General features: G+C 34.2%; 1 protein-coding gene across 3 annotated transcripts in view; it reads left to right on the top strand.

Moving 5' to 3' along the window:
* Window positions 1-2,067: 2,067 nt before the first annotated feature.
* Window positions 2,068-15,356, top strand: part of LOC118277646 (lipase member H-like) — a 37,681-nt gene continuing 24,392 nt past the window's right edge. Inside the window, exon 1 of one of the 3 annotated variants that reach the window (XM_035596538.2) lies at window positions 2,068-2,306. The gene's annotated coding sequence lies outside the window, so the exon portion shown is untranslated. Of the gene's footprint in view, window positions 2,307-11,228; window positions 11,256-11,332; window positions 11,401-15,356 lie in introns of those variants that run through there. The other 2 variants (XM_050696195.1, XM_050696194.1) reach the window with 2 other exon arrangements.

Genomic DNA, 15,356 nt, shown 5'->3' with positions numbered 1-15,356 from the left:
AGAGGGCAATTTTCAAAATAGGCTTTATTGGGGCATAGGCCTTATTTGGTTAGGTTACTATAGGTAAATATGTATAATATTCATACTCTTAAAAGGGATTAACATAGGTTTTGACATCTAGGTAATCTTCGCTAGTTAGTGTTGTGAGATCGATTGAAAACTTTGTATTCTGTTTTTAAAATGATATTTTTAAAACGCATCTTGAAGTAGACACCGTTACTAATTTTACCTTCAAATTACAATAAATCACATCAAGTACAATAACTCAAAAACGGCTAAATCGATTTGGCTGAAAATTTATAGAAACGTAGCTTAGAACCAAACACAGCCATAGGATACTTTTTATCTAATTATTGCACATACGAAGTCGCGCAAGGATTGCACATATGAAGTAGCGGGCAGAAGCTAGTGTTTAAATAATAATAAAAATTTAACACCTCTATCTGCATGAATTGCAGGTGTGATGTTGCCACAAGATTTTGTTATGTTACAAAAAAAAAAATACGAAAATGTTTCGTATAATTACGTACATTCACAATCGCTTTAAACATGGACGTTAGTAGTGTCATGTTTTTAAGTAGATTTACAAGGAATTTGGGTTGTAAATATTTCTTTACAAAAATACAAAATATGTATTACAGTACCGTATAGTACTAGTTGTTGTCCTTGTTGATTGATGATTATTATGTGTGTATATGTCAAATTGTAAATGCTGTATTTTTAATTTTTTAATCTTCAAATCGACTGAATTGTTGGTAAGTTAGGCAGAGTACCTATTGTAATGTGGAGACTTCGGGAGCAATGAAAAAGACGGCTTGGTCTTTAGGATAACTTTAATTAAGTGTTCTAGTACAACATAAACAACATAAGTTACGCTACTTATAAGAGTGAGGTGTCATCCACACAGCATTGAGTATCTAAATGATAGATTGAATTTCGAAAACACTTCTAAAACTTCATTTGTCTTTTATTTATTCTTGTCAATCATAGTAAAATTAATTATTGTTCATAATATCTTGAGATTGGTCATCATTGTCACATGTTGCAGTAGGCGTATCGCCCCATCACCCCTGTAACCACCTAAGGAGCGGCCAACTAGTTCCGCATACACTTTAGTCGATTTATTTTTCAATATAAAATTATAAATATTAATATTTTCCGGGTAACGACTCGACCAACGATGTATTAAAACTACTCATATTTATGCCAGCATCCTTATTTTATTTTCCGCCTATCATAAATTTAAAAGCAGCCTTAGATACACTTCATTAAGATCGAAGTTTACTATCAGACACAAGTTGAACGTACCCCAAGGTGTGAAAGTTTAGTAACAGATACGAGCAGTTCAATGTACCCTAAAAGTGGAAAAGATGTACTTTTTTACAAATTGTAGAACAATTGGTTTCAGTCATATCTCTGATAGGATAAGTCATTGCCTCCTGTAGGTAAGTGACCTTAGTAAATTTATACCGTGACAACAATAGGGAAGTGCCCATAATGTTTTTGTAGGCTTTATGCACATGAGCCTATAAAAAGTACTCCGACTTCAATACTCCGGAAATTACAAAGATTTTTTAAACGAAAACGGACTTCGAAAATACTTTTAAAACTTCGACAAATAACGATAAGTTTAAATACTTACTCACAGTTCGGTTAGAAGTACTTGCCATAAGCTCATATCAAAAAAATTGTAAACAATTTACATATTAGGTTTCTATTAATAAAAACCTTATTTTAATGAATAAGTAATTTTATTTAGAACCTTTAGCACCGATTTCTAACCTAATTAGCCTAGGTGTAGGTAGTCCTCTTTTTCTTTGTTCTTAGCTTTTGGCTTTTTTAAGTCGTTTTTTAAACGCAGTTTTTTTTTCTGTAACCAAAGTCCTGATAAAATAACTATCTATCTTACCATTTAATATTAATAACATTTTATACTTTATGTCAATTTTAATTATACCTACTACCAAGTCCTAGATGAATATTATACGGTAATTCTCGTATAAAATTGTCGGAATTAACCTTATCATCATGTTGTATTGTATAATTAAAAGCGGCGCGGGCGCAGCTTGTCCTTAAACTTGGTCTAGTCGAGCGCATGCGTGTCGCGTAACACACGTCCGCACATTGTTCTTATTTCGAAACGCGATCGAAATTAAAATCGAACGTTTTATTTTTAAATGTTTTAAAATTTCGTAACGGATTTTAAAAAAAGTTAAAAATATAAGTTCGTTAGTGTACTTTTTATTAGATTTTTGGTGTGATTGCAGAATATGATGTTTCTAGGAGTTTGAATAACAATAAATAAGGTATGTGCATAAATATTATGGTATTTTTATAAATCTCTGAAATGGCTGGACCGATTTTGACGGCTTTTATTGACAGATAGATGATGCCCTAAGGAGTTACTTAGGCTACTTATATTTTAGAAAAAAATGAAGACCCTACTCTGTCAGAAGTAATTATTCTGCGCAGACGAAGTCGCGTGCAACAGCTAGTCTAACTAATATTTAAAATTCGAAAGTTTGTGAGTTTATGTGTTTGGGTATTTGTTACTCAATCACGTCAAAACAGCTGAAGTGATCGGGATGAAATTTGAAATAGGGGTAGATTATGGTCTGGAATTACACAGGACTTTTTATTCCACGTTATTCGGGTGAAGCTGCTGGTAGAAGTTAGTTTATCCAAAAGGCTCTGTTGATTCTTACTACGTACAATGTATGGAGGTATGTAGTTACTTAGGCGTTATTGCTATCGATAGACCTACAGGAAAAATAGACATACACCCGAATACTCAAACGCTACTCAATTTTAAGTTGTACTTAAATATCGTGCTATCTCTGTCATTTTATAAAGAATTGATAGTGACAGAACTACATTTGAGAGCGTCTTAAAATTGAGTAGCGTTTGAGTATTCAGGCAATAGTCGCAAATCTATTTTAACATATCGTCACCACATATATATTTTTTTATTGTTTTGTAAATGGAACATAAACGTATTATTTTCCTAGTATCATTCATAATGTTCATTCGCATTATAAAGCTATTTTAAAACAGATTAACGAGTCAGCCATTAAATGAAGGTTAAAATATTACTGACCGGTTAATAACTATTAAACGCGAAACGCCGGTTCATTTAAATATTTTTTTTTGCGTTTAAAAATCCTATATCCGTGTTATTTTTTCTGTTTATCATAATTTATCAGATTTGGTTTACTAGTTTTTGATAGAAACGCGGACATACAGACAGACTTGCTTTGAGTATGGAGTTAAAGGTTTGATGATTAGGTGGGGCTTGTCAAATTTAGAACTAAAATCAATTTTTGACTATTGAACTTAAAGTAAGTGTGGGACAGAAAACCGGTGTGAAACATCGCTCGCGTTGTGTTTCGTTGTGAGTTAGGTTACCGGAGGCCCCTCTTCCCAATCACAGATTCCCCAACAACCCTTATGTTCCTAACCCCCAAAAGGCCGGCAACGCACTTGTAACGCCTCTGGAATTTCGGGTGTCCATTGGCGGCGATTGTTTATCCTCAGGTGATTCGTCTGCTCATTTACCGGCTTATATTATCAATAAAAATAGAAAAATCAATCTGCCTCAAATCGAACCAATTCAAATTCTCATTCAATGATAAGGCCTTAGCTTTTATGATGTGATTTAAATATCTACCTACACCAATCCGTGACCTTAGCATTGCTAAAATGCATTTTTAAAATATTTTTGACCTCCAATTTTTATTATAGACCCAGAGCTAACTAGGAAGACATTTTTTAACCTAGCTTTGTTTTAAAAACTATTTTATTTAGACATGGATAGTTGTTATGAACGGGTTTCTTTTGTTTGTGTGGAAAAAAGGTGTTTTTAATTATATTTTTTTTTTGTTTTTTCCTAGTTTAAATATAACAGTAGCCTATACATATAGTTTAGACTAATTATAAAATTGGAGCATCTGTTTGTTATATTGATATTTACTACATGCATATGAATATACATACGATACATTTGTTCCGGCTAATCAGAAATGGTTGGACCGTATGTGACGGACTTTTATTGATTTGAATGTACCAAGAAGTAACATACGCTATTTTTATTTTTGAAAATAAAATCACATCGCTGTTTCCTAGTCTCTGTCAACTAACAAAAAATAACGGTTTGCTCACGCATACATCGAGAAAGCTACGTCGTCTAAAGTGCTAAGTCGCTGCGTCCGCGCACGCTGCTCATGATGAAGAGTTCCTTTGTGACTCGAAACTAGTAGAACTTTTCTCTTTCACTTACGTGACTGAACTGTTGTTTCTAGTAAATCCCTATTAAAAGTAGATAACTCAATAATTTCGCTTTATGGGAAACAGACGCAGTGTCCATGACCTATCCAAGCCAAAGACAATTGACCGACCTCGCTGTGACTTTGAACACTGCCTACACAAGTATTCGGCAACAAATAATTAACTAAAGCCTCCACTTAATCTTATATTATATATTATAACATATTACGTTACTAAACTGGTTATGTAATGTAATCGTAAATAGCTAAATTCGTTTAGATAATATCTGTATAATATAGTGCGTAGAATCGCAGATTATATTATCTTACTTCGATTTTTCAGCAGTGATATTATGGATGGAAAGACGAATGGAATGGAGAGAGAGAGAGAAAGAGAAAAAGAGAGAAAGAGAAAGAGAAAGAGAAAGAGGAAGAGAGGAGAAAGAGAAAGAGAAAGAGAAAGAGAAAGAGAAAGAGAAAGAGAAAGAGAAAGAGAAAGAGAAAGAGAAAGAGAAAGAGAAAGAAAAAGAGAAAGAAAAAGAGAAAGAGAAAGAGAAAGAGAAAGAGAAAGAGAAAGAGAAAGAGAAAGAGAAAGAGAAAGAGAAAGAGAAAGAGAAAGAGAAAGAGAAAGAGAAAGAGAAAGAGAAAGAGAAAGAGAAAGAGAAAGATAGAGTGGGGGAGGAGAAAGAGAGAGCGTCATTGCCAGGCTCTCACTCAATTCCACTGCCAGTCCAGGCTCTGTTAGTATTATGTGGCTATGTGCTTATAATGACGAAAAGTAAAATCCCATCCCAAGATCTATTTCTCCCCAGGCGCGTTTTGTCTGAGTATACTAAGTAGATACTTGATGTGCCTTAAGTCCTTGTGCTTAATTGCACTTACTGCAAAGGACAATAACCTTATTTTTGCCTGGTTACCTATTTTAAAGGCCTGGCTTTTAGGGAATACACACCACGAAATGTGGGATAGTTATGCTACTAACAACTGTAGCTGTAGCTGTAGCACATACATACATAGCTTTTTTTTTTTGAGGGAGGAAAATCATCCTATGACTTCTGTGCTGTAGGATTGATTTTACAAAGCCACCCCGGTCGCCCGGTGATCATCAGACCTATAGGAGGCACTAGATCTTTTTATAGACAAAATTTGAAGCCTCCATAAAACCGTAGTTTTTTTTATGGTGGAAAATCATCTAATAACTTCTCCCGCCGGCGAGGTGAGAGGGAGTGTCAGACTCTTACTGACTAAAAATCACCCCGTTCCTACTCCTACTTTTCGAGCCGGAGACACGGTAAACACGGTCACATTTGTAAAAAAAACTAATTACAACAAACTAATTAGATCGTCGGTGTACAGGTTGTCTGCCATTACATAATGCAATTTACAGATTTACAATACAATATTGTATTCTTTAAATATTTACATGCAGGCACTAATTGGCACAGTGCGCACGTTTGTCGCAAATAAACTGATTTGATGTTATTTGCATAATATTGTGTTTGAGTTGTTATTGGTACGTTATTTTATTTCCTATTCCTATGTTCTATGTATCGATTTTTTTTAAGTCTTTCAACAGTATCTGAATAAAAGTACATGGAATTTGGTACAAAACTTGATAGTTTAAAATGACTGCACAGTTGGTGCGGTGGCTAGGCAACTGGCTGCCGCGCAACGGGTAGCGGGTTCGATTCCCGCATGGAGCAACTCTTTGTGTGAACTACAAATTGTTTCGGGTCTAGGTGTCATGTGTATGTGAACTTGTATGTTTGTAACGCACCCACGACATAGAAAATCCTAGTGTGGGGCAACGATTAAAAAAAATCACATGACAGAGGGCACCTGCTCTGGAACAAAACAGAACCTTTTAAATTGTAATCTCCAACAAGGAGATTATGTAAATCTTCTCCTACTGCTCGACTAGGCTTTTTCTACTGCTACTACTACTACCACTACTACCTAGAAGAAAAGGTTTATTACTGCTACTACTACTTCTACTCCTGCTATTACCTACTGCTCGACTATAGGAATTTTTAGGTAGAAAATGCCTTTGCTCCCAAGTGTATTAGTGTGTCTGTATCCACTATTTTTAGAATTCATAACAAATATTTTTGTAAAATATAGTTTATATCACTCGTTTATTTAGGGTGTGAAATAAATGTTTTTCTTTCTCTTTCTAACTGGCAAAGAGCGTGGTTTTTCTGGTTAAATCTTAGCATCTTGTTCCTGCAAGAGCCGTGATGTTTTATTATTTCCGTAACACGATTGTTTTTTACACATTTCAAGGTTGGAATTCAAATGATAATATTTTATTTTATTATAGAATAACATGACATGTTTTGAAGTACTGTCAAAGATAGAAGTCTTTGTCGTCAATCTATTTTGTGCTTTTCTCGTGGAAGACCCATCGCCAGTCAGCGTCGGCACGAACGGATCGCCCAGCTCGATCAGAGTGGTACCACGGCCTCACAGAAAACCGACGTGAAACAACGCTTTTGGGTGTTTCGCTGTGTGAGCGAGGTTAATGGAGGTTAAATGCCTCCGACACCAAAGGATCGGCAAAGTACTTGAAACTCCATTGGCGTTGTAGGTATAGGCGACACCGATTGCGTATGTGATTCATCTGCTTATTGGCCGGCCTATATATCCTACTAGCTACTTCCGCGCGGTTTCACCCGCTTTGCTCGGCTCCTATTGGTCATAGCATGATGTTTTATAGCCTATAGACTTCCTCGATAAATGCACTATCCAACACAAAAATCGAATTATTCAATTTGAACCAGTAGTTCCAACCAGTAGTAACAAACAATCAAACAAACTCTTCAGTTTTATAATATTAGTATAGATTAAAAATGCATAACTATTAAGTGAATGATAGAAATGTTTCATTGAATACAGAAAACTTATATTCAATGGTAGGTATGTTTCCAGCCGATCTTTAAATAATTATCTCAGCCTATTTTTTCTGGAGCTCCGGATAACACGATACTAAGCGGGATACCAGGGCTTTGCCTCGAAGTGAAGGAATAGTATCGGGGTGGTTTTTAGTCAGTAAGAGTCTGACACTCCTTCTCGCCCCACCTAAGGCGGGAGAAGTCATTGGATGGTTTATCCCTTTAAAACAAAGCCTGAGTTTTCTAGAAATTAATTATAATATCGGCTCAACAGCGATCGTGATTTAATATTTATGCCTTTTATTGTTCACGGTACGAAATAAGGTTACAACATTATATTTATTAGTGTGTAACATGCTATTATAGATAGTTTATTAAATAAATGGTATTTGGCCATACCTTTTAAAACCCTGAAGGGCTAGGCACTTGGAAGTAATTTTTTGATACAATTATTTTATTAAATTGTACGTAATGTATGTTTCTAGGAGAAATTAAACGAATATGCAACCTATTCCCAGGATACAAACTTCAAGCCCAATATTAGGTAGTCATACTTGCAACCACTTTTTGCACGCCTTTTTTTAAGGGGGAACATCAGAGAGGGAGTCAGACTCTTACTGACTAAAATCCTACCCGTTCCTACTCCTGCTTTTCGAGCTGGAGCCCCGGTAATCCGCTAGGTAGTCCGCAGCTTCAACAAGATTTTGAATATACTGACATAATAAAACAAGAAGGGACGGTTTTTTATAAAAATATATGCAATTGCGTAGTACCTACATATGTAATGCAATTTGTTCTTATCTCAATGATGGAGGAAGTGATCTTAATAATGTGCTCACATGTTTTTCATCTCGAGTTTTGAGGACAAAGGAATTAAGTAATGGCAGATATCATTTAAGTTACAATATAACACAACTTTGTATCTGTAATCCTTCTTATTTATATCTTCTTAGTATCTCTACTTACCTTATTATTTCTTCTTATTTAGGCAGACAGGTTAACAACTTATAAATTGCTGTAGATTTTGCTATGGAAATACATTTGTTGCCGTAAGCCGTTGATTATTAAAAGTCCAATGGGTTGATGATTAATTTTTACATTAATTTTAACATTTAAATCTGTTTTGTAGATTATTTTAAAATACTAGACACGTATTTTTTATTTTCTTACGGAAACAAATTTGAAATATTAGATTTGAAATATTGCGTGACAATACTTCTAGGTACATTTAATTTTTATACGTAGGAATTACGGCTTCCACTCCTAAACGTTGATTCGTTTTATCTAAATATATTGTTATCTTATATGACAAAATAAAAAAATACGTGTCTAATATTTTTTCATTACCCAACTAACAGACTATAGATTTTTAATTTTCATACCCCGTCATCATCCCTATTACCGTACAATCGAATACGACATTTGTCTTAGTAAATGCAACACTGGCTAACACACACACTTTGCTCAACCTTTGTGCTCGAAACTGAGAACTCGTGCCTAACTGTCATAATATTATGTATGTATAGCCATTCAACCAACTAAGCAATAATTGGCTGTATCTATGTGCAATGTAACAGTACTTGAGAACACAATAAGCTACACAAGTACCTTCGTAGGTACTTCAATTCCAATCAATTGCCAAATATTTCTATTATTATTGACACAAAAGTTCATTGTCAACTTGCGTAAGAGTTGATGTATTGAGTATCAACAATATTAATCGTATATTTATTTTATTTGGGAGAAGCCCGCCACAGTCTTCCAAACCACTGCAACTCCAGGCTCCTGCCAGGATCTTCAATAGATACAACCATGAAAACGCCGGGACAATAAAGATTGCGTCGCAGGAATATGAATGACTGTCTTGGATTTACATAGATCCCTCAACGAAATAAATCAGAAGATATTATTAGAGGAGAAGAAAAAATAACGACAGTTTCCACTTCACTCGGTGAATTTATATTATATTAAACGTATCAAAGTTTAACCTACTGTAGACTTGTTAGAATGCATCTGTCTACTAGTTTACGTTTTTTTATGAAATAAGCTGGTAAACGAGCAGACGGATTACCTGATGGTAAGTGATTGCCGCCGCCCATGGACACTCGAAACACCAGAGGCGTTACAAGTGCGTTGGTACTCTTTTAGTAGTTAGGAATTTAAGGGTTGTTGAGGAATCAGGGACTGGGGAGATTGGTAATTGAGCCTCCAGTAACCTCACTCACACAATGCAAACGTTGTTTTATGTCGGTTTTCCATGTGGCCGTGGTATTATTCCGGTCGAGTCAGCCCATTCGTGCTGAAGCGTAGGTATTCCACATTTCACTTGCATAATTTTAAAACTGATACCATCCACTAGGGTCTCTTGTATTTTGGGTGCGTGTATATAATATTTCAAATACACGTCGCACTTAGAAGACGATATAGCAATAGTAATCTGTTTACATAAAATTACTCAAAGAATTGTTCCGTGCGTAACCGCGACGCGTTCCGCAGTAGCTGGTTTCTAGTTTCTACTACTGTTTCAAATGATTGTCTACAGGATGACATTTTAAGAGCAGGTTTAAAATACTATTGTAATATTTTTTTTTAAATGACAGTAAGTATTTGTGTACTTGTTTTTTTTAAAGTGGATACTTATCCAAAGAATTCTCTCGCATTGGGCGAGGCGAGAGTGAGTGCCAGACTCTTACTGACTAAAAACCATCCCGTTCCTACTCCTACTTTATGTAGTTATTAGGAGGTAATTACGAGATCGAACAGTGGTTGGATATATCTGACGAAAAGTTTCATATTATGTCACTCTGTCTCCTTAAACCCCCGAAGGGCTTAAATGCTTGAAATGACATAGCTCATTGTGTCATCCATACAGTTGAAAATCTTATAAATCTGTAGATAAATATCAAATTCTAAGTCAAACGTCAAAAGAAGGGCACTTTTGAACGTTAAAGCAAATATAATAATATTAAAAATGTCAGTCGGTCGGTCAGTCCTCTAGCTGCTTATTTTATCGTTCCAATTGTAGATTCTTATGGAAAAGAACGAGCGAACGAGAGATTCACAATATAATATTTTCTAATCTATAATTTTGTGTGTAGGTATAATTATTATGTAATATTCTCAATATGAATTAAAACAGTAACCTTGGATTACATAAAATCGTGTAATAATATGGCGGATTCATGTAAATTCACTGATGTATCGTGATATTAGCATCGGCATCGAATGTAGTGGAAACTATTTCGTAGTCATTTTTGTAGGTACAGGCTGTTTATAATACCTAATGTAAAATATTTTTTTATAAAAGAAGTATTAAGCTTGCATAGTTTGGTTGTAGTAGGTATATTTAACGACGAATTTATTACCTATTTATGCTAATAATTATTCATGATATAAATTTTAATTTCAATTACTGAAATGAATTTAATATTAAAAATATCTTTTTTATTGTAACTTTCGTGAGACATACTAAATTAATTATTATTATATTATGGGCTTACTCACGCAATGTTTTGACGAGGAACTCGACTAGTTTGCTAGCGGAAGCTGCTCATGAATATGAGCCTCTAGCATGGCTTGAAACTAGTCGAGTTCCTCGTCTAAAATTACGTGAGTAAGCTCACGAAACATAATAATTAATTAAAAATCTAATAATAAAAATACTCAGAATTAAATCTGAGTTTTGTTAGTAAATGAGTTATTTTCCTGGGTCAAAAGTTAAATTCTTTTGACGCTGTCGTAGTGGCGATTTTAAATTCTTTTAAAACTATTGATAGAAAATTTTAACGGCACTGAGCGATGTTGTCTGTCAGAGACAAAGTCCTAGAATAAATTTAAAAGAAAATATTTTTTACTAGTTTTAATTGTCAAATTCCCGCAAATAATTCCAGCCAGTAGATAAAAAAAACCCCTTTAAAATCACATAAAACTACAACCAACACCATTAATTACTGTACACACTAAAACCACACCCTGTACACAGTAAATATCAATAAGATTTGAACTTGAACTACACTGTGATCGGAATCAGTATACACGCCGTTGTCTATGCACGAGGCAGTTTGGATTCATGTCAGTGCCACGATTAGAATTAAAAAAAAATGTAAGTGTCAAACGTGTGTCAGTTAGTTGGCGGGTATTTTTTTGTTATTGTATTTGAAAAAAAATAACAGTTTTTTTGGTGTTTTTCTGAAATAACATTGTTGTTTTGTGTTTATAACATTCATTTGTTTGGATTTTTTAATCGGGTAAGTTGTGATTTTACATTTTAGTACTGTTATTGTTACACTCAGACACATTTAATGATTTCTTAAACTAACAATTCCTTAGTACCGATTTTGTATCGAAAACAATTCCTAAGGATTAGGTTGAGTAACTAATAAATGATTTTGAGTACGACAATAATTAGTGTTAGTTGTTTTTATTTATTCGATTTCTTGGTGGACTAACATACTAAAACGACCTATGATTACACTTTATTTACAACTTAAAAATACCAAAAAAGGAATAAAAACTAATTTAAAATAAAATAAAGAAAAAAAAATCGTTAGACGTCGAAAAACGATCTAGTATATTTGTTAAAATAATAATCAACCAGACGGCCATTAAAATAAAGTCAAAGTCAAAATTATTTATTTCAAATAGACCGAGAATGCACTTTTCAACGTCAAATTAATTACAATATAAAAAAACCAAAATGTCTGTCTGCCGGTCAGTCCACTAGTGAAGTTATTTCTTATAAATGATTACTTAATAAAAATTAGTCATTCAGGTAACCTATTTGTCTAATAGCAGTTTTTATAAGAAATGCCGTTTAATAGGAAATTCAATAACAAAATGAATTAATAACCAACCAATATTAAACCTTGGCGATGCGATGTCACAAATTATAATTTTCGGAATTGTGTAGGTCATTAATTTACATAAATGTTAATAAATGACAGTTCAAGGCGTTAGATAAATAAATAAATAATAATAATGAACATGTTACAAGCATAACGTCACGGCTTTTAATCTCCGTAGAGGATAGGCAGAGTTTGCACATAATATTACCTAGTAAAGTAGCTACTCCCACGCGTTTTCACTAGCTCTGCTCGGTTCCTACTGGTTGTAGTATGATGTTTTATAGCTTATAACGTTCCTTGATAAATGTACTATCTAAAAGAAATTATAACGTTTCTTGATAAATAGACTATCTAACACAAATCGGACCAGTAGTTACGGAGATTTAGCGTATCAAATGCAGCAACGACCAATGTGGTAGGGTAAAAATGTTGTACAAATTGATGTGTAGACCATAAGCTGTAGAAGTTTTTATTGTTTTGATTGTCTACGCAAGATGAATCGTCAGTTGACGAAAGCGTGCGTTTGACATGCTGTTATGTGGCCAGTAGGGCTACTCCGGTTTTCGAATGCGAAGATTCGTTTAATCTTCGGCCGTAGGTTTTATTGATTTACTAATAAAATTACTTAAAATAACGTTTTAATTTTATTTTAATATGAAAACCTATTTATTTATCTTCATTTCTATCGTTCATTTTAGTTCACGAAAGTTCGCAATAAATAGAATTGTAGTATACAATCTGCGAAATTTCGGACGAAATTTCGTTTTTCGTTGAATTAGAGTAGGCCCTCAGGTACATAGGTACCCTCCCATCATTAGATTTTCTCTGTTGTTGCACTTCTAGCCGGTTATAACGTTTATTTTTTGTGTGACTTAAAATCACCCCTTTTCTATTTCGTTGTCCGCAACTGCGGAATGAATAGTTAGTCCTAAATCTATATTATTGTCAAATGCACCAAATTCAAATATCGTGATAAATTCATTGACCGTGGCCTTGCTATGTGCGTGGCTACTAGTGCTAATCAAGTTCATTGATAATCAAAATAGAGCCTTAAATATATATGACCTTAGAGACTTAATTAGCAATAATTTCAGGAAGCGATACTTTTTTGACCTTTCGACTTCCTCCTATAATGTATCAATTTTGTATGTTTGTTAGGTCTATTAAGTACTGAATATTGGACTATTTTTGCATATCTATCTATATGTTTTAGAGATTGATGTGTAAAAATGTTATACGTAACTTCACGCCTTTTTTATCCACGAAGGGATAGTCAGAGATGCACACTACGGCACCTAATGCCGCTGTACAATGTACACCTACTTTTACACTATTTGTGTTATAAGTCCCATGTAATAGAGGGTGAGCCTATTGCCATATTATACTGGGCACAATTCCAGACTCCGTACTACTATTGAGAAATTTTCGAAAAACCGAAAAAAGCCCAGTAATAATTTGCCCGACCCGGGAATCGAACCCGAGACCTCTTGCGACCACTCGACCAACGAGGCAGTCATGAACTTAAAAGTGTTATCTTGTAACCTATTTGCAAAAATAAATATCATTTAGAATAAGAGAATCAGTATCGATAAAATAAATATCATTTATAATTAATCTTTTATCATTTACAATGAGAGAACCAGTATCGAAAAACCTAATTGTTCAACCGTACGTACCTCATTATTCAACCTGGGAATTGAATCCTTTAGATATACGGTACTCTTACCACTCTTACATAATATGATAACATCACGCCTTCTGAATTTTTACAAGAATTCACGTAACAACTTCAACATCCATTGAATAAAAGAAACACTTAAGAACAATGTCATGTGACTGGGAATTTTAAAGATATCACAATCAAAATAATTAATAAGGGTCAGATTAACTTGCGACACACATTTGGAAGAGATCAGGCAACAGTGGTCTCTGATTAACCGGAACATTTTAAACTACGATCAAGTCAAGTCAAAATTAATTATTTCAAATAGACTAGGAAGCCTTAAAAGTCAAAGCTAATATTAAAAATGTCTGTCTGTCGATCAGTCCTCTAGTGAAGCTATTTGCTCGTTCCAAAGTGTAGATTCCTATGGAGAAGATAAAGTAAGAAACTACCATAAGTTTCTTGATGATCAATATTCAATCCGTTTGCCATTCGGATAAAATTTCTAGTCTATAGCCCAGGGCTACTCTACCCTATAGCCCAGCAGTGACACCGGAGGCAAGATCACCCCCATCCCAGGATTCCTTAAATTCCTAACCCCTAAAAGTCCGGCAACGCCCTTGTAATGCCTCCGGTGTTTCGGGTGTCCATGGGCGGCGGTGATTGTTTACCATCAGATGATCTGTGTGCTCGGCTTATAACAAATTAAAATACTCGATACAACATTTTCTTGAAACTTGCAACTTCAAGATCAGACAAATATCAAAATATGGAAATTGTGAGACTCATTAAAGTTGCAATAACACACGAAAAAAAAGTATAGGTAAACCGTTTAAAGTGTAAACAAAACTTGTGACCTGATCCAATTTGTGTCAAAATTATCATAACACTACATAATTAGCATTTATAACTGATGATACACAATGTAGATAAATGTGCAGAAGTACCACAAGAAAGACGCAAATCTAAATAATAAAATAAAATGTTTGCAGGCGCTTATCTTATAAACAGCTGCATTAAATGTTCAAAAGTTTGCATGATCTTAACTCTTGAACGGTTGCACTGAATTGAAAATTTTTTTACGTGTTAATTATTGAAAAAACGTCAACATAACCTAAAAATCTATTATTTGTTGATGATGATTTTTGAGATCAAAGAGCTATAATTCGTCGTAAAACGTCACGTGACTTAGTACTAATCGTGTATTGAGAATTAGTGACATGAGTAGGATATTTTATTATAGTATATTATAGTAGCTTGAAACCAGTCGAGTTCGTCGTCAAACAGTTACGTGAATAAGCCCATAACATAATAATTAATGAGTAATTCTCCAAAGGTACAAGGAATGGTTACAAAGCTGTTTCTTCTTCTTTCTTGAAATGAATGAAAATGATCTTGAATCTTCACCCATGAAGCAAATTTTATACAATTAGTATTCACCAACCTAAGCATTTATATGTTTCTTATATCGAAATTGATCTTCTCCTGATTTTCTGTACAGTGACACTTTTGGATGATTAATGCGCACTCGATTAGTCGAACCTAATCGCTGTTAAACAAGCTATTTGCCCCATTATAGTGGAAATTAATTCAGCTTGGAATCCACAAACATTCGTTTAATATTAGACATTGAATTTTTTGACTGTCTCATTTGTTGAGCAAAGACGTTTCTGGGCCGGACAAGTTATATGAGACA

The sequence above is a fragment of the Spodoptera frugiperda genome, chromosome 10 (assembly GCF_023101765.2).
Source record: "Spodoptera frugiperda isolate SF20-4 chromosome 10, AGI-APGP_CSIRO_Sfru_2.0, whole genome shotgun sequence".
NCBI lineage: Eukaryota > Metazoa > Arthropoda > Insecta > Lepidoptera > Noctuidae > Spodoptera > Spodoptera frugiperda.
Note: the sequence above shows the minus strand (reverse complement) of the source record. Positions and strands in the feature narration are given on the sequence as shown.